This window comes from Bombyx mandarina, chromosome 18 (genome assembly GCF_030267445.1).
Source record: "Bombyx mandarina strain Sakado chromosome 18, ASM3026744v2".
In the NCBI taxonomy this organism is placed as follows: domain Eukaryota; kingdom Metazoa; phylum Arthropoda; class Insecta; order Lepidoptera; family Bombycidae; genus Bombyx; species Bombyx mandarina.
In genome coordinates, this window is record NC_143224.1 from 8136707 (window position 1) to 8158817 (window position 22111).

Here is a 22111-nt window from a genome sequence, read left to right on the forward strand (position 1 = left end):
ATATCTAAACGAAAATTTCACTGAATCACATCACAAGGTAAAACCAGACAGTTCTGCGCAATAATTTTATTATTAAACTAAACGAATGATATACACAGAGAATGAGGTCGAAATTGTTCAATCATTATGGCCTTGGCTTGTAGTGGTTTTTCTGACGTGTCGTTTGTATAGTACTACTGATTAAATATATTTTTAGTATCTTATTGCTGCGGAGCACATGTGAGCCACCCGATAGTAAGATTGGTTTCCCCTGCGAAGGTATTGCCTGTTGCAAATTAATAAGAATGTGGATTTCGAGGAATGGTAGCAGCGATCTCCTTTCATTTGAGAATGATTTCATACTATTAGAATAATTGTATATTTCATATGACTACAAAATATGTGAGCTTGAGATCGACTCCAATATTTATCTGAATTTGTTTTTGTAAGAATTGGAAATAGATGATAACAAATAAATCTTTTTCCGAAAAAGAATAAAAAGCCCCTCAAGCAAACTTTAGACGTACCCTCACCAGTTGACAGCTCAAGACTTTTTGAAGAGAAGCCGGAAACACGTCAGTCGAGCGGACAGATGGAGATGGCGCCACAATAGGAGAGTTGGGTATTGCTTCGCAAGATACGCGGACGCTCCGCCAGTTCCGACCGGGAAATTTGCGCATAGAAATGGCAACATTACACATTGTTACACAAAACTTTTCTAGCATAATGCCCTCTACTACGTGCGTACTTCACTCGGTAATTCTTAAGCTGCTTCCGATCACACAAGTTACTTTGTATACAGAAATGAAGTAGTTTTTTGAACATTGATCGATCGACATATTATTATGTAATTCCGTTCCAGAATTTGCGCTGACATGGTGGTGAAGTTAAAACATTCCTCCTCCACTGTTTTTAACATCAACGTTTTCTTTGCAAATCTTGGACTTTCTATATATAAAAATACCACAACTTTTTCGATCAGGGGTGTGAAGTTGAAATGCCAAAATGCCTACATAACTAACACTAATTAGCCTCCTCTAAACTTTTCTTCACCTCTAATCATAGCCTACTACCTTATTCATGATGCCACTGACATCGCTTCCTCGCATCTACTTCTACGAATTTATCGATTTGCCTTCATTTCCTGAAATTCATGGTATGCAATTCTAGCAAGTTCTAGATCGCCCTCTATGTATCCGCTCCTCATTATTTCATATATAGATAATGGAAATCTTTTTATTACAAAATTGAATACTACTTGCTTATTAAATTATCAAAATATAATCCATGGGAATTAATTTATTTAAATTGTTTGCTAACAGTATAGCTATGTTTAAAATAAAATTAACAAACACAATTGTAATAGTATTCATTATTAATACACAGACAATTTACTGTAAGAAATCGTAATTACAATCAAGGCGTATAATGACCAGTTGGCAAGCTATCAAACTTAATTCAATGTCCATTAAATGACCTACCTTCGTATATAAATATCAGTGAATTAGTAAAGTTCTAGAAGTGCTGATCTGAATATTCACGCTGCTATCGGAAGTGGATACAAATAGAGAGCACACACAGGGTGTGTCCAAGTAAATATTTGTTGAGTCGTGACTCGGGCCGGCGCCTCTGTTGGTTGACGGGTCGTTTGCCATTCTCACATTAATGTTTACTCTATTTGTCACGGTAATAGCTGATTTAATTACGTTCAAGTAAATTGGTATTAGTTGAAGGTGACCTGTTCTCAAATAATTGCTCCACACCAGTAGATTGTGCTTAAGGCAGATTACATAGCGTTACTGTGAAATGAACCAAAAATTATATTGAAGTGCGCAATCTTTGTTTTGTTTATCAGATACTTTAAACACTAGATAGCTTTACTGAGATTGAATAAATATATTTAGCTGAAAATAAATAGTTACTCAACTTTCTATGCGACCTTCTGAATTAATTTATTCTGATGCTCAATAATATTACCCTAGGTGAAACAACGTAAGCCATCGTGACTTTGCTTTAAATAATAACCTTCAAAAAGTGACGAACGCTCAATAATGCACTCACGACACGAAAACACATACCAAATAATTATTGAACAGCATTACTTTAACAGATAAAACAAACGTACAATTACAGTTAAACAAGAAACATCGAATGTCCTACATAAATATGTTCAGAAAAATATAGTTTAAGTTATCAGTGTAAGGTTTCGAATAGAATAACACTTTTGAAAATATAATACATTTCTATAAATGGCAACACAGCATTTGTAGGGTGAAATTCAAAGATGGCGCGGCACGCGTCGCGCTCGTGTCGGAAGTTACCCGGAAGCGCGGGAATACCGCCCTCGCAAGCCGAAACAATGCCTTCGTGTAAATTGAAATAAATTGATGCATTCGCATTGTTTATTAAACAATAACATACGCATCACCCTTGAAGATTACTTACCAGGCGAGGTTTAAAAACTGAATACGCGCACAAAGATGCGCTAATGGATAATCAGAAGTGAACTTGAATCAAATAACTAACTACTTTTTTTGGGTAACATTTTCTTCGGTTTTCGCGAGTTATAAAATATAATATAACTAAGTATTACTAAAAGTATTATACCTAAGTTTAGGGTTTAATCTCCCGTTTTTCTTTCTCGTTAATATTCTCTCCAATAACACCTTAGCCTGTCCGTAACCACAAAAACTGTAAAGTAATTGAAACGACGGCAATAATGTAAATGATAATAAAAAAGGTAGGTATATTAAAATGTTTTTCTTTTAATTCTGTGTTTTTGGTAATGTGGAGCATTTTGATAACAATAAATCCTGCAAATGTATACTTAGTGCTATTAATAAAATTATAAATACAATTATGATCCAATTCATTTATGTCGTATACTGCCTTCCCACATGAAGGGTATGTGCGAACGAAAATGTGTGCTTAATCTTCTGTAACCGCCACAAGGTGGACCGTGAGTTTGTTTCTTTGTTCATAAGAATCCAAAAAAGTACCTAACTCTGTTTGGTTAAATTAAGTCTCAGATTGCACGAGCAACTACAATTTTTTAGAATTTCTCGCTGTAACGCTAAAGGGAAGTTACATTTTCGTCAACTGAAAACGGTTATTCCGGAAGACGAAAAGAAAAAAAAAAACAAGTTTAATATGTTAAAAAAAACTTACTTTAATCCGAAATTTTCATTCACATATAAGCATAACAAGTGGAGAGTGAATAATAATAATAATAAGCATGTATAATAAAAAAAAGCGTAATTTAAACCCAAAACTGACTACGGCCAACAATAACAATTAAAAAGTCACACGGGTGTATTTAAATGACTAGGAAGAGGGTGAGCGATTCCCGCGCCCTCTGTGACTCGTCGCGCTAATTACACAATCAGTTCTCACAATTAACCGTAGTGCAAACACCGCACCCCGAGCAATCATCGTTACACAATTCAAACATTTTCTGATTGAAACCTATCTTCTTTTTCGACAACAGTTCACATTGATGATAGCGAATCTTATCTCATATTTTTGTGTTTTTACTTTTTAAGCGTCCATGGAATAAGGTAAAACGTCGGATTAAGAGAAGATTTATTAGATGAGTGGGCGACCATACAGTCCACATATTGGTAAAGCCATAGATACCACTAACAATGGCGCGGCTCACCGTAATATGTGATGTGTGAATAATATTCGTGTACGGTTACACTATCTTTCTTTTACTAATAAATTATAGTGATAGGTTGTTTTGTGAGCCCCCGCACAGGTAGGTACCACAACCCTGCCTATTTCTGTCGTAAAGCGGTAATGCCTTTCGGTTTGAATGCTGGGGCAGTCGTTCTACTGTCAAACTGAGGCTTACAACTCAAGGTGTGTGTTAGTATTTATGTTGCTGGTGTCTGTAGGGTAACCACTTAAGACTAGGTTGGTCATTAGGGTCGTCCGCCCAGGTAAACAATAAATATTTCAGGCAGCAACTTAAAAATGCCTCGCGGTATATAAAGACATGGTCTATCCGTGTTAGCTTATGACAATAGCTTTACAATTGCCAAAACTCTAAAAAGGTCGGGGTGCCCATGCCGGGCAGGTATAATTATGTAAAGAAAAGACTGAGGCGCCGTAGGTTGCTCTGACCTTTATTTACTTCACGAATGTTTTCCACTAATTAGCACTTAATACTTCAATAAGGTGACTTACATTAGATAAACATGAAAACTGGTTTTATGTTTCAATTATGGGTTTTCTTTTTCTTCGCAATGGTAAAACCAAAAGAAAAGAGAAACGCACATAATAAGTAGACTTCGACTGCTTCGTCTAAAATTCGATATTTATTACGGTCGAATTTCAATCGTTGAGCGAAAAGTACTTTATAAAATCATTTAATATCCTAAAATTAGATTTAAAAATAAGTTACTAAGGTAAGCTACTTTAGTTTCCGCAGTATTTAATTGAGCAGTTATCTTGTTCACAAATCACGAAGCATGTAGTATTATTAGTCAATGGTAAGGATCGTTAGCTTTGATCTGAAAGTGCTCTTTCTATCGGTGACATTGCGAGGGCGAGTCCCTCCTACGATATTAATAGTCAGAAGAACACACGGACGATAACGATGTTAACTACGGTGTTCATAGCCAACGGATTGTGGGGTTGTGATTATGATCAAGGAATAAGAAAACTTAAGGAGGTAGTCGTTATTTAAGCTTACGATTTCTTTGTGATCTGTGGTAATTGAACAAGGGCGTTTCCTAAAATACACTAGTAGTAAAGCATCTACCGTATCTTTAGTGCAACGTCCAGCTTAACTCGACCGTGAATTTTGTGTCCTGAACAGATTCAGACTGATGAGTTGAATACCTATTATTCGAATATGACATTCATGCTATAATTAGGCATCGGTAGCAGCTTAAAGTCATGGAAGTCATTAGATTAATTTCCTCGCGACTAAAGAAAAAGTTTGATTATTTTTTAATGATTATTTTAAGCAATCCGACAATTTTAAAACCAGCTGATGAACGATCTATTCGAGTCATCCCTATGTTTGACAGTTTTGTTTTGTTTTGTCTACCTATCTGCCAGTAGCCTCGAGAGGCTATTCTGGCTTCACCTTGGTTGGCGAACGAGCTCACAGGGCTCAGCCTGAGATATTTTTCTAAGCATATTCCCTAGCAAGAGCAATATTTTACTCAATTTACCACCGGATCGGAATCGCGACCTGGTTTGTGTCTATGAATTAAGTTGTATATCGAGCGCATGTCGTATCCGACGAGAACGGTTACCGGTGCTTTAGGCAAGCACCGAGAACGGATCGGAGGATCTGAAATGACTGACGGTTGGCAGCGAAATATAATATGAATATTATTAGACAAAAAAAAATTATGCTTAACTTCTTAATTAAACTTTTTAGCTTTCTGGCTATTTTGAGTGAAATTCTCATAATAAAGGTACGTAATTACAAAAAAAACTAACAAGGACTTTTAAAATGAGGACATAAGCTACGGTAACGTTTTACATATAATACTTTTGAAATAAATATTACAATAACAACAAAAAGAATAAGTGACAGTCAAATAATTTACTCATAAAAATTTTTTATTTCAATAACAGCTCGTGAGTTTTCAGAATCGGAGATGACAAATGCCCGCCGGAAGCGATCCATTTCGCCGGGAAACGGTGCGCAGGAAGTCGATTCGCCGACCGCGAATGTTGGTGGCGCCAATGTCGCTGTTCGACGTGCCCAGTTAACATTTACAGTTTTTCTCCCATTACCGAACTTAAGAAAATTAATTAACGACCAAAAAGGGGATAGTTGAAAACTGTTTTTACGTTTGAATTTGAAAGATCTTTGTCAGTTGACAGTTATTTTTTTTCATAGCCAGATAGATGTTCAATCCTTTTCAATGCAAACCTCAATTTTTTCAGCGTAAAAAATCGCAACTTCGTTGATGGCGTAATTAAACATTCGAGAACATACTACGAGAACATACACAATATAACTTTCGAAAAAATTCAAACCTGCGTTGTAGTGGATACATAGGCGGCACTGAAAATATCGGGAATTAACGAAGTGACACAACATTACTATTTAAAAATGTATTTATTGCTTTTCGAAGTATTCTCCGCAAAATTTGACACATTTTTCCATACGATGGAACCAATCATTGAAGCAACCATTCCATTCGGAAGTTGGGGTCTCCAAAATGGCCGTTTTGTAGGCGTCCACAGCTTCTTCAGGTGATGAAAATCTCTGTCCACGCAATTTATTCTTTATTTTAGGGAAAGTATAGAAATCATTAGGGCTTAGGTCGGGGCTGTACGGCGGATGGTCTAATAATTCTATGTTTTCTTGCTCTAAAAACTCTTTTGTTCTGTGCGCGGTGTGAGAACTCGCATTGTCGTGATGGAGGATGATGCGGCGGTTGCAGTTCTCTTTACGGAGTTCAGAAACGACCTGTGGCAAACAAATGCTAGCATACCATTCTGCATTAACCGTTCTTTGTCCCTCAAGAGGAATAGTCGTAACATGGCCGGTTTTGGAGACAAACGTGGCCACCATTTTTTTTGCAACACTCCGTGAACGAACAATTTTTGTTGGCTTTAACTCATTTTCGAACACCCAAACTCGTGACTGGTTTTTTGTTTCGGGTTCGTACGCGTATATCCAGGATTCGTCACCTGATACAATGTTGTATACAGCATTTGAGGATCCTGCGTGGAATCTTTCGAGAGTTCTGACGCACCAAGTAACGCGAGCCGCTTTTTGCTCTTCACAGAGCGAATGCGGTATTCATCGGGAAAACAACTTTTTTACACCTAATTGTTCATGCAAGATTATTTGTATTTGACTCATGCCAATGTCTAAAGTTGCCTGAATTTCGCGGTATGTCACATGTCGATCTTCCTCAATCAGCTTACGCACAGCATCAACGTTTTCTTGGGTGACTGCAGTTTTTGGACGACCTTGACGGGGATCATCACTGAGCTTGACACGTCCACGTTGAAACTCAGCAAACCAGCGATAAATTGTGGTTTTGGATGGGGCTTCATCACCAAATGCAGAAATCATCCGGTCAACACACTGTTTTTGTGTTAAACCACTTCGAAAGTCATAATAAATCATCGCTCTTGAATTTTCTCGAGTCAATTCCATTTTCTCAAGGACTAAACAAGTTTGACAAAACCTCGTGACAAGACCGAGAATCTTTAGTTACATACAAAAGGGTGCAAACGGCTCAAGTATAAATTAAAAAAGTCATAAACATAGTATTTTCTTTGATTTTCACGAGTCGTAGACCACCTTTTAAATCAACTGCATACGTTAAACTTTAAGGTATACGCTTTAATGCTTAAAGTATTAAAATTCAAACTGAAAAGATTACAATTCTTTCACTACATTTTTGACTTAATCCAAAATTCTTGTTTTTTTTGGTGTTTACCAAAAAAAACAAGAATTTTGGATTAAGCCACTTCAGTTCCTACTCCTACAATTCAAGACCTATCGATAAAGTCGCATTGGATCAGAGTAACCAGTCCATTGTTCGAAAGACAGTTTGAAACTACCACTGGTGGTAGGGAATACTCTAAGCCTGCACGACTGGTTACCCCATGCTGTCTATTTCTGCTGCTAAACGGGAATGCGTTCCGGTGTGAAGGTTGGGATAGCCGTTTTACTTATACAATTGAGGCTTAGACCTCATGTCTCAAATAGGGTTGTGACATTTATGTATCTGGGCTCCGGTAGCCGTTTAATTTCAGATGGGTCGTGAGATCGTTCAGCTGATACACGCCGCCTTGTACGAACATATATTAAGATATGAGTAATACTAATACAGGCGAATGTTGGTAAAATCATCAATTATTTTCAAGGAAAAAAATACAGTCCGTATTGTTATAATTTTTTTTTAAGTCTTATGCATTATTTAATCAAGCCTTAAATCCCCTATACCTAGTCTTAAACATCAACATAGACTTTCCGTTAGGTTTTAAGTTTAGATTTGTTAGCAAATTTCTCTTCTATATTGCACAGCATAGCATTTGCGCCCAACGTCAAAGTACATAAACCACATAGGGGAATCGAACATCTGCCATTCAGACCGCCCACCGAAACATCTGCACATGTTTAAAGAACTAGTCTAATAACAATTTGAAGATCACATAATATAAATTAAATAATCAAATCGACAAAAGTGGGTGCGTTCCGTATAGCAGTAAAGGCGAAACGCTGGAATGTAATGTGGGGTCGCGTGCAAGCCAGGTGGTAGAAGTCATTCTCCGGTGACAAATTATCATTGTGTTTCTTTAAAGGACCCGGATTTAACAACAATGCAGATAAAATGATGGAGCTTTTTATCGTAGCCTCAGTTGACATTTGGGTTAGGCTATAAGATCTTTGTCTTTTAACAATAAAAGTGTTTATATTCATAATTAAGTGTTCTAATAATCCACCAGACCTAAAAAGTCGACACTCAATCCAATTGTTGCTGTAAAAAGCCAACCGGACGATACTACATTAAGACAATAAATTATACTTCGTTTTGGATTTAAATTAAAATGATCATCCCATTACTATTTTTGTAACATATTAATGTTTCATATTATCAAGCGTATGATGTCGATATGTGATGATGATATGTGGCCAAACGTGCTTTATATATAATCTATATATATAAAAATGAAACCCGTTTTCCGTTGTCACGACATAACATGAAAACGGCTTGACCGATTTGGCTAATTTTGGTCTTGAATTATTTGTGGAAGTCCAGAGAAGGTTTAAAAGGTATAAAAATATGAAAATTCTCGGAATTAAATAAAAATAACAATTTTGTTTTCCCTTTGACGTGTCCCCCGTCGGACGGATTTTTTTTTTTTTTTTTTTTTTTTTTTTTTTTTTTTTTTTTTTTTTTTTTTTGACACCCGTCATCACAGGGCGTTACTGTTTCCCCTAACATAGGTCAGAGTCTTTTTACATCCGATTCGTATTTAGATTTTAACTTACACCCTATCCATTCTACTCCTTCTTTGGGAGATCCTACTTTGGCCTACTATTATTTATTTTATCTTTATTAATATTTCGTTACTGACTACTAACAATATTTCATCTTATTCTAATAAACCCCACCTGTCTTATATATATTTTATTATTAATCTATGTCCATTGTTGCCATATCCTTATTTCTCTTACTATTTCATTAACCTACTTATATCTATTACATGTTTTCTTGTTCTTTTTGCACATCTTACATTTTTATTGTTACTAATAATATATACTATTTTATTATATATTTTAGTAATAATTTACTGCTTATTTCTATTTATTACTATTCTTATTACTTTTTTACAATATTCGATAAATTTGCTTCTATTTTTCTTATCTGCTAATATCAATGGTAGGTTTCTTACTTCTATATTTAAATCTATATGTTGTTCGGTGTCAAATCTTTCTTTTGCATGCACTGGACATTCTATCAGCACATGCACAATGCTTTCTTGGTTTACAGGATCACAAACACACGCCGGGCTCTCCTTGCACCTAAATCGATGTAGATACTGTGAGAGCCCGCCGTGTCCCGTGAAAACCTGTGTGAGTGTGGAGTCTACCTCAAGCCTTCTTATTATGCTATAGGAGCTTTTTACATTCGGAAAGAAAATCTTTGTGACCGATGCCGTACTTTCGGTTGTGTAACGTAAGTCCCATTCGTCGACAGACCCCTGTCGGATGGTTCTCTTGGCGAACGAGACCGGGCAGCGATCATAATGCGGCTTGCATTTTAAGGATCCGTCGGACGGATTCCTTTTGTTTGTTTTAAGTTTATTCTATATAAAAGTTTAGGTCTTTTATTTATCGATTGAGGCACTACGAAGTCTGCCGGGTCAGCTAGTTATAATATATTTATACTGTACGAATAAATCAACCATCAACATACATCATACATCAACAGAAGTAGGTCGCATCAAATTACGTCAGTACATGTCATGTTCAGCCGCGTTACATACATTTTAGGCAACAATTAAAAAAAAAAAAAAAAACAAAAAAGCAAGAATCATCCCAAACTAATCGTTATTTTAAAATTCTTATAAAAGTATATGAACTAGTGAATAAAGTTTGTAACAATAGACTGCATTGTTACTTTTCAATCAAGCTACAAGTAATTACGGTCGGAGGGAAGCCTATTAGTTTCCCGAAGACTTCACCGCATCGACTTGAGACGACCTGACATCGATCTATTAGCGTGTTACTAACAAACAATTAACCTATCATACTTTCCGTTGATAGTCAGAAACGGTAATTGAACTGTTGTATATGAATGAATAAATATGAATGCATAATTTCATTTCATGTTTCTTTAATAACATTACAATACGAACGTATTTTTTTTTGTTTTAAAAATCGTGTAGCTCAAGGAAATTTGTAATGATTAGTTACTTAGTCACAGGGAATTTGCTGAAGTCTCTGAAGATAATGGGAAACCAATTTACTTTAATCAATCAATAAAATTAATAAAATTCCCGATTCTTGTTAAGTCATTTTATCTCTTCTATCACATTAATCTTGTGCATTTATGTTACTACATTGTACAATTTTTCTTTGTATCATTCAAAGTCCTATACTAATCGAATAAAAATTATTCATTTCCTTCCTTCAGAGATGAGAATAGGACATTGTTACGCTTTCAATCTAGTAAAGCCGTATCTACACAGGAAGTTCGGTACCGATTATTGAGATTAACTAAATCCATTTTTTTATTAGGTAATAGTTAGTGGTATGTGAACTATGAAGGGCGATCATTAAAACGGTAAAAAACTGATGAGCTGTAAAAATTACGTCTTTCACAGAGAAATTAATCCAGTATTTAGAATTTTCTTCATTTTCTTGAGTTGTAGATTTAATTACAACTATTTTACCGGATCAATAATTTAAAAATCGCAAAATTAAACCGTAAAAATACTTTTAATTACAATTATTTAGAGATTAGCAAAAAATATAAAGGTTATTCATTGGTTCGTTTGCTGAAAAATTAGTTTTAAAGAGTAGTCATTTTACAACAAACACGCTAGAAATATAATTTTAGACGCTTAACCAAATATTCATAAACTGTTAAAGGTGCTTCTCTTAAAGAAAAGTCAATCGAGTATTTAGAGATTAGTAAATAAACTATAGGTTCATTATTGTGTAGTTCGGCCCATTTAAAAAACTGGAATATATGGCTAAATGACTTCATGACCAAAATCGGGTAGAATGGATAAACTACGAAAAAAATCCTTGTCTTTTTTGTGATATAAAAATATTGCATTCTTTTGAATATCGTTTAGATAAAAGAAACACACACATTATTATATATGTCGTACGACACACCTGTGTATACAAGCCACATTTTTTTCCGTAGATCAAGGACCTCATATTATTTAACAGATGACATCAATACTACAAGTGTCTCAAAAGTTCCGATGTTCGTGAAGTCATTTCCGATTGTCCGTAATGACCGATGAGTTTGTAGCGATGACTTGTGGGTGGAAACATCCCCTTGCGTCCAACGACTGTTCTTTGTACACAGATTGCGTAAAAAAAAACAGTTGCGTTTGTCGGCAGTCAGACGCTACGAATCGCATCCGCTCTTCCGACTTTTGTCGGTGTACTCTATTGTAGTGTCCGGTATTTTTGATAAAATTACGCGACACAATGACACGAACGCGCAATATCTTGTTGTTTGATTGTTGTAGCCTCATTCATCTATTGATGAATGCTCTACGTTCCATTTTATTGCTCGCAGTATCTTCCTTGTTTGAATTTGCAATAATGTTGCAGAGCTCCCCAGTATTTATTGAACATTACGTCCAGCGTTTATGTTACAAATAAAATAACACTAAAATTTGACATTTGTACATTTGTAGATACATTTTAACATGTGTTCATATTAGTTTTGTCTTCGTAAATAATTTACTTTGGAAACGTTAATGCATAGTAGTATTCCAAACAATGCATTCCAATCATGTAAAGTGCAAACTTCTTAGAGTAAAAACAAACTGGTAATTTGTCTGTCGATCTTATACATTGAAGAATTTCGTAGACAGTACTGACAGAGTTCAATAATTAAAAGTAAAATAAAAATTATTATAGTTTGAGGAAATATTTATTATGTTATCTGAAATGAGGATAATAATAAGTATTTACCGATTATTTTACCTATATAGTTCCGATTTGCAGTTGTGACTATTTGAAACGTAATTTATTATTATAGCTGGCAATAAAATCTAAATTCAAATGAATTCGATTTAAAAAAATATTGAATTCTATTTTCAAATTCAGTCATTTGTTCATAGTACGTGTAATTGAGTCGTCTATTATCAAAGGTGGCAATCTGTGCATTTGGACAAAAATTTTTTATTGATATGTCAATACAGATTTATTTGAATATAATCGTCTCCTTCAAAGAATACGGTTCAAAACCTGCATTAAATAAAGGTTAATAGTTAACCTGTTATTTATCTAAGATGTCGTTCCGAAGAGTTTTGTGACTGCCAATCGAATACAAAGTCAATAATTCGTTTTTCTGATTTACCAATCATTATCCAAAAGTCAGATTGCCGCCTTTGATAATAGTCGACTCAATTATGAAATATGAGTTCCGTCGTGCTAGCAATGTTATACAAACGGCTCACAACATTAATGACGTATACGAAGTGAATAATTACAATCGAACGCACGACTCGCTTATGAGTTTGAATACATCCGACATGGTAATCTTTATTTTTAAAAAAATTAACACCGTGGTCGCCAGAACACAAAATCAACAACGAATTCGATTTAATGGCGATAGTAGAAGCTGACGATACTCAATCCACCACAGACTAAGCAGCAGCTTTCAACGTTAGCATCAAAACAATATTGTGATGGTAAAAATACTAAATACATAATTACATAAATTGAATTAATTATAATTACATAAATTGAAAAAGAATTAATTACATCAATAATTACATAAAACTACATAAATTGGGATGGTAAAAAAGCTTGATAAGTGGATGCCGCACAAACGGAACGATCGCCAGCGCGACGAACGCTTTAAGGTACTAACATATTGTTTAGTCCCTGTTACAGCACCTAGGAAATGTCCCAATTGAAAACTTACCCCTAAGAATAATAAGATCTAAAAAGATAATTCATCATAACTTCTTACCAAATGGTACCAGAGTTACTGCAGATGTGTTGTGTGAAGAGCTGAACAGAATGAATGGAGAAGTTCGCGAATCTTCGGCCACTCTTCGTTAATCGCTCTTCGCCGCTGCTCCTAAGCGACAGCGGTCGACCTCGTACGACTCAACTGATGGTCTCTAAGCTACAAGAACTAAGATTGGAAGTTTTGCGTCATCCACTGTACTCACCAGACCTTGCACCGACAGACTTCTATTTGTTCTAAAGTTTGCGTGTTTGTTCCGAAAGGCAGTACAAAATGCAATTAAAGAGTTTGTCCCTGACTTTTTACACCTGACATTTTCAAGAAGGGCATTTAAACATCATCACTGCGCTATCAGAGATACATCGATACTGTGGGCGCACATTTTAATTGATTAAAATAAAAAGTATTTGTAAAACAAGGACGCTAAGCGGAAATTTCGTAGATGAAGATGTAATACATAATTTGTACAAAGTGTTCGTAAGTACTAGAATATGTTTACCATCTATGCTATCATAAACTGTTCATTCGATTGTAATGAAACTCGGTACAGTTGTTGTTAGCATTTCAATGAAGGTTTCCTTCAACAATCTTTGTACTATAGGCGGCACCCTAATTGTTTCAAGAAATCAATATTTTTCACACAATAATCACAGAAAAGCGTGACGTTTATTTCCTAAGTTTTGCTAAGTTATACCTGAACAATTTAAATAGCTTCATTTAAATAACTCGGGTTTAAAAGCCTATGAATAAAAAACCTCAACGCATACATGTTTTATTTTCACTCCTATGTTACATTCGTTAAATTATGAATTTCCTTTCTATCTGCCTTCCTATGTTTTTTTTTTCGGGCCGGTGGCAATTCTTCCTACGAGGTTCCCGCGCCTAGGTGGCGCGCAGGGTATGTGGGACTTGACGATCTGCAGATAATGGGTGCAGACCGCGGGCCCTTGGATGTTTTTAGGGCCCTATCAGACTAAACGATTCCTCTGCACTCTTACACCCGACGTCCGATCTCCGTCCGGGGTCAGAACCCGGTCAGAGTAAGGGGGTTCCCGCGGTCATCACTACAACCAGACTCGCAACGCCACCTCCAGGACGCCCGGTGAGCGACGGGTCGTCTAGGCGATAGTCGACGACCAAGGACGCCGGTCTCCGCGGAACGGCGGTCCGGGCCGCCCGGGCGAGTGTTCCGAGATACCTCGCTGGGTCCGAACCAGCCTGCCGGGTCGGAACGCGATACACCGCTAACCGGACCTGCCTTCCTACCTAACCCAATCTACCTTCTAATGCATTTAAAGAATGTCATGTGCTCCAAAAAAGAAGAGTACGCGGTACTAGTAAAATTGTAAAAGCTAACAAAAGTTGTACAACTTGTTTACTTGCATACGCCCCATCATGACGTATGCAAGCGTAGTATTCGCTCACGCAGCCCGCACTAACTTGAAACCCCTTCAAGTTATTCAATGCCGATTTTGCAGGATAGCCGTTGGAGCACCATGGTTCCTAAGGAACGTGGATCTCCATGATGACCTGGAGCTTGACTCGGTCAGTAAGTATCTACAGTCGGCATCATTGCGCCACTTTGAGAAGGCGGCACGACATGAGAACCCCCTTGTCGTGGCCGCTGGAAATTACATACCCGATCCTGTAGGTCATTACGGATCCTCCCGATCCATTAATGGTGCTTTTAGGTACCACAAGCACCGGACACCGTTCTCGTCGAACCCGTCGCTTGCAACGAAGGGCTCGACGAGCGAATTAACCCACAGACACAGCCCACTGAGTTTCTCGCCGGATCTTCTCAGTGGGTCGCGTTTCCGATCCGGTGGTAGATTCTGCAAAGCACTGCTCTTGCTAGGGCCAGTGTTAGCAACACTCCGGTTTGAGCCCGGTGAGCTCACCTACACGTTAGGGCGAAGCTGATAAAGCCTCTTAAGGCTATCAGCCTAGGTAAATAAAATAAAAAAAGTAAAAGCTCTGTCGTTTCATTTTGCCAAAGAACCATCAGCCATCAATAGTTTAAAAAAAACTGTAAAAATAAATGTTACTCTCTAACAAAAGCGGTACAACAAAATATCACAATATTTTGTGGGTCGTTCTCTGAGGTAACCCTTTCTGACTCCGAGCACTTTGTCAGAATTAATAGCGCGTGAACACGGCCCGAGTTTCACAACACGCTGCTGCAACTTTCCTGATTTTCGGATTGTTTTACGCATTATTAACCCGACAATCCAATTACGTAAATAGAATTGAAGAGGGCATGTTTGTTTACTTTGCATAGCTGTCGTAGAAAATATAAAAATCCACATTTTAGTTATTATATGACGGCGTTGACGGCGTAATTACGTGTTCTACGAATACAGAGGGTTCACGGAATTAGAAAACATCACTAAAAATTTACCTTAATATTATTAACAGGTGTAACAATTCGTTTTTATTATATTATACCATATAATGAGTGGAATCTACTTTTAAAGAACATTTCCACATAAAAATGCTAATGTCTTTTTGAAAAATCTTCGTAGCACAGTATAACATAAACATTTGCACGATTAACAACGAGAAATCAATCGCCAAACGGCAGGGAGCGACATAGACACGATGAATACTAAAACAACCGTTTGTTAGTAGGGTGTGAAGGCAGGAATGATTAGGCAATATCCTGCGAGACGAGGAGGGTTCGCCCTCCGACCCCTACCGTTACAACTTACTTAATGCGCCCAAGCCATTGTGATCGGACATCTGATTTTCGGAAGAGTACATTAGCTTTCGATATTCGATTAAATTCAACAGTATTTTTTTTCTAAGGCCTTTTTGTGTTGAGGGACTACAAGAGCTCATAATCACCACAATATGAAGGTCGCTTTTCAGCTTCAAACATTAATTTCAAGAATAGACTAGAAATCCTCTGGTTTGGCTTATTTAGTAGGTACATCAAATCGAAGTTACCGTCTTTGTAGTACACATTTCTTAGCACTGTACTACTGGCTTACATCGACCTAGGCAGTAAATGTATCATCGGGAGTATACGTCCTATAATGCAGACTACATTTTAAGAAGTCTACTTTTATAATTTTTTAATAGTATATACTCGCATTATAGTAGTATATAGCAATATAGTTGAATAAAGCTTAAAATATAACTAAATAAAAATACAAAATGCACAGGATGTGCGAAAGACTTTATTCACGATACGTCATCAGTTAAAAATAAATTCAACGAAGTAGTAGAACTTTAGAAGTAAACTTTAAAAGTAAGTTCTAAACGAGCTTGGGTACGAAACCATTATATTATTTTGCGAAAGTCTGAAAAAACAATGGGAACCGGTTACAGAAGGTGTAAAATGGAAAATTCTTCCATATTGGTATGAGAGCGGTGGACAAGTAAAGCAGAGAGAGGTAGGTTTGTCAGTTGGACGTGAAGGCTGATTTTGGCCGATTTTTGTTAAACACTTATAATCAATTAATGTGTGTTGATGATATACAGCAATAATAAAACTAATTTTGCTGTTTAATCTCGCGTTTTTATTGTCATTATTATATTATTTCCGATGCTTCGAATACTTTGACTATAATTTTCGCGGTCACCAACGACTTCGTCGTACTGTATCATTGGTTTTAATTATATTACGATTATTTACGACTTTTTTTTTATTGCTTAGATGCGTGGACGAGCTCACAGCCCACCTGATATTAAGTGGTAACTGGAGCCCATAGACATCTACAACGTAAATGCGCCACCCACCTTGAAATATAAGTTCTAAGGTCTCAGTATAGTTACAACGGCTGCCCCGCCCTTCAAACCGAAACGCATTACTGCTTCACGGCAGAAATAGGCGGGGCGGTGGTACCTGCCCGTGCGGACACACAAGAGGTCCTACCACCAAAACTAACGAAAACCGAAGAAGATGAAATGCAGAAATAGAAAACTAGCTATTTAATATGGTTATGATGTTTGTTTTATTGTGTATTTTCTCTGTTGTGTACTTTACTACTACAACATTAATTGGATACTTACTGTCGAATGCTCTAAGCTCCGTCGAGCCAGCTTTATGTAAAACTGTTGAAAGAATAAAACGGGCAAGTTAATTTAAACGTCAGTTGCGTTGATGCTACGTAATCTGAACGGGGCGAGATATTAAAAGGATCCATCACACTAGCTTTGCGGTGTCACCCTTTATTCGCTTAGTTAGACAGTCATTGTCGACAGTTGAGGGCTAAACTGATAGGTACGGAGTTTAATTATCTAATCAATTCATTTTAAGAACATCTGTTGGTGGTATTTTTTGTTGTTGTAGATTGGTATATGTGCTCTCCGCTAGAGCGATGTGTTTGACCTAGTAGAAACTTTTATCAATACAGTCGTCCTATCCAAATAATTAGGGTAGCCGTTGTACCTACATTGTGAATATTAGCATTTATTAACATGCGGTCACCGTCCTGGTCGAATTTGTCGATTACGACAAAGCGTTCGACGAGTGAACTAACCCAAAGACACAGCCCACTGAATTTCTCGCCGGATTTTCTTAATGGGTCGTGATTCCGATCCGGTAGTACATTCTGCCGAGCACTGCTCTTGCTAGGGCTAGTATTAGCTAATACTCTCAGGTTCAGCCCGTGAGCTCTTCTACCCGTCCGGGCGTAGGTAGCTATAATAGCCTCTTAGACTACCAGCGAATAAGTAAGAAAAAAAACATGCCAACAAATACATAAAATATCTATGTATAAAATTACTTTTATGAATGAATTTTTATTCAAACCGATAGTTAAGACTAAATGTTCCTCTAAAAGCACCCCGTAAATGTCTAATGACATCATAATCTGAGTTTGATTACACCGGCCGAGTTGATTAAATCCTTGTTATAACCGAAGATTTCGCCAAACCAAATTAAGCTTTATCTTGCTTGATGTAAAGACAAAATTCAATTAATCAAATTTTTGGATAATAAATATCTTAAGACCCATCAAATTCTAAATGATGTGATTAATTGATTCGAAGACTTTAAGTTCCCTCGATAATACTATTTCTCTTCTTGTTTTACTTCTCTAAATAGTTTGACATGCTAACAATCTAGTTGATTTTAAAGTAAATGCTACACCGTGAACCGTGTGATCCAAAACCATACCATACCATAGGTACCACGCAACATCGGTCGATGTCGATAACTATCTGTTTCTGTTTGAGTAGTGAGACAACTTTTATACATATATTATACTAGCGACGCGCCCTCGCTTCGCTTCAGAAACATTAAATTTTATTATTGACTAGCTGACCCGGCAGACTTCGTAGTGCGTCAATCGATAAATAAAAGAGCTAAACTTTTGTATAAAATAAACTTAAATCATACACATCAAGAAAAAACAAAATTGATTGTTTTTATATAATTCCGAGCATTTTCATATTTATTCAAACCTTTTAAACCTTCTCTGGACTTCCACGAATAATTCAAGACCAGCCAAATCGGTCCAGCCGTTCTTGAGTTTTAGCGATACTAACGAACAGCAATTCATTTTTATATATTTTAGTCCCAAAATATTACCCGCGGTTATTGTCGTACCGCGGGTGAAGCTGCCGGGCGAAGCTAGTCTAAAAAAAGTAGCGTAAGTTACTCTTATATCATCAGTTGTCTATTAGTGAAAGTCTCGTCAAAATCGGTCCTGCCGTTCCAGAGATTAGCCGAAATAAACAGACAGACGGACAGACAAAAATTGGTAAAAATGTTGTTTTGGTGTATGTACCGTATAAATTATACATGCATATAGTAAAAAGCGGATATTTCAATATTACAGACACTCCAATTTTGTTTATATGTATAAATATGGCAAAGAAATGTAACATAATTTGAAATTCTGAAAATGGATCATGATGCATTTTCTTACGTCTCAGTTGCTTGTGCCGATTTCTGGTCCTAAAAACTAGCGACTCTGTTGCAACCTTTAGCACGACATCTTTGCTGTCTTATGAGTTGCTATTATGCATGCGCCGGTAGATGAAAAATACTTTCTGAACTTACTCAAAATTCCTTAATATGCATGCGACTACGTCGGAAAAGAAGCATATCTATAGGTATGTCAAATTTAAAATGTAACGGATGCATAATTCCAGTTTTCTTAATGAGTCAGTTGTATTTCGGTTTTATATATATACGGACTGTAATAAGTTATATTACATTAAATTTAATTTCATTTGAGACTTTTTACCATTTGAGACAATTACTGAAAGAATAAACTGAACTTTTAATAAAGTTAATTTAGAGTTCAATATAAACTGTTAGAAAGTAGACAGAATCTGGGATTAAAGTAAATCCGAACATGGCCTCGCATACAACGAGGGTCCATATTCGCGATAGTAACCATAAGTCATAGGAGCTGAGACTACTTTGAACAGTTGTATATGTTTTTTTTTCTGATTTAAAGATACTGGATACAGGAAAAATATATAAACACAACTAGTTAATTTCAATAACGACTTTAAGGATATCTTAATGATTGTCTGAAATCTTTGTTTGAGCAAGGGGAGATATACATTGTATTATAGTAGTGAAGCCTAGGACCATTGCTAATTTATGAAAAATATCAATTGTTTGAAAGTACTCGCGTGATGCTACTCGTTCGTTGATCGTATTATGAGCTATTTTGATGTATAAGGTTATTATTACATTGCGAAATTTCATTGAAATCCCTTGAGCGGTTCTTTTTATGAAATAGTAACAAACATCCATCCTTACAAATTTTCATATTCATAATATCAGCAAGAAACAATGTATGAAATATTAAATTTTTGGCTAGGCAAAACCAATCTAATACATTAGCACGAATATTTGTAAAGATACGCCAAATGACGCACCCCGAATAGAGGTTTGATTTAATTTAGACATCTATTTATTTAATACGAGCGTGAGTTCACGATTTACGTTACAATCGAACATAATTTACCTACTGTTTATTATAATTATTCATCTATCGGTAAATGCCGGCTGGCGATCGCAGTTCACTGGTATAAAATTCAGCATAAAACGCTGCTGCCCATTTATCGATGTATCCATTACTCGCTTTTTTACGACACCCACGTGAAAACTCGTCTGCCTTTGTATTGTACCACACACAAGAACAGTAGGGGTGGTCGTGACACACCAATCGAATGTACTAGCGATTTTAATATTGTCGACGATTTATAAGGATAAGTCACTGAGAGTAAATATTAAATTTGTTAGCGATACTTTGAGATTAAGTGGGAGGGGCTGGTGGTGAAACGTTCCCGAGGGCGGCAATGCGGAATGAATGAAATTAATTTAATAACCTGCTCAGCTCTGTTATTATATTGTATGTTTATAAAACTGTAATTTTCCATTCACATGCTTGAATCCAGTAAGCATTGATTGGGCTCGTATATTTTGTATAATCAAGTCACTTCGAAATTCATTGACGACGTGAGCTATTTCAAAACATCCTTCAGTGTACCATTATCTATTCTGTTACTTAACAAACACAAAGGTAAATCATAGTACAATATAAGAAGAGATGAGGCCAGATTGTGGGGGCGCAATATACTGGAACATCCATCCTCATTAACGCGCCCTCCTGTCTTGCGTTGACGCCCTCAGAACCATACCAGATTTATTTTATTCAAATTGTTATTGTTCAAATTTTAATGTAAAACAAAAATCGTTTTTTTATGTATTGTTATTAACATAGTTATCGTTATTCGAAATAGGCTGACTAGTTTAAAATTGCATGTGCCTGAAAAATGAATCAGAATGCCGTAATTTCAATGCAGTCTCTGGTAATGTAGATTTTTCAATGTAGACCAAATTCAAACCTTTTCAAACCAAAGTAAGCGCTTTTATTAAGATTAATTAAAAAAAATATCTAATCCTAATTTGTAATTATAACAAAAATATTTTAAATTTAATTTTACTATGTGAGCATAACGTTAAAAACAATGGATACAAACAAGCCGCGTCCTAAGGATTGCTCGTAAGTATTCGTATATTGCGAGAAGCATAAATCCCACATATTGCTTCGTTGTAGTATTCGGGCCTGTAAGAGAAACAGCCAACCCTTGGTTGCCTCGTTATTGACTCTTACTTCGAATATTTCCATCTTCTTCTTTCAGCCATGAAGGATACCTAAGCCGTTTAATGCCGTCTCTTTCCAATTTCAATTTACTCGAGACGGATTTTCAAGGCTTTATGAGATCGCTGTACAGAACACGGGCGAAAAACAGATGAAAATTATTTGTCTTTTTGTGTTATCAGAGATATGTTTATCTAAAATCCTTAAACGAGAAATTATTTTATTTGTCGATTGATAATTTTGCTTGTTATAACTTCAAGTAATTTATCATGCAAGTATTGAGAACACGTTTACAAATTTATATTATCACTCTCGTCTTTTTTCAATAAGGCAAGTGTCCATTCTAACTGTAAAAGCGTGTTTCATTCGTAAAATACCTACCTTGTTTCAAAAGATCTAAATGTAGACTGTTTGGATTTTGTTTTTTTCTGTTTTTAAATTGCAAACGACGACGAAACTACAGTTTTATCTATTATTCCTACAGATACTGCAGTCGCTATGTGATATCCTTAGGTAGCTAATAAAGACGACAATCTTTTGTTCTCGTTAAAGCATGAGTAAAGTGCCTGAAAATATACATGTCTCACTCTCGCAACAGTGAAGCTTATCCTAGACGTACTTGAAACAAAATGAGTAGAACGTATATTGTCATTTACTTATACAAGAGCTGTAATTATACACAGACATATTTGCCTTTATCTTTATTGAATAAATGTATGTATTAGCAATGTGAATAACAGCCTTTTTAGTTTTTATGTTTTGCATCGTCAACTGCGGAGCTGTTTTCGAAGTCTGAGCAAATCTTATACATAAAGTAATGAGCAGAATTTTTCATAAATATATATTTTTTAGACCAATTATATGTAAATTAATTGCAGTAATGTAAAATGTATA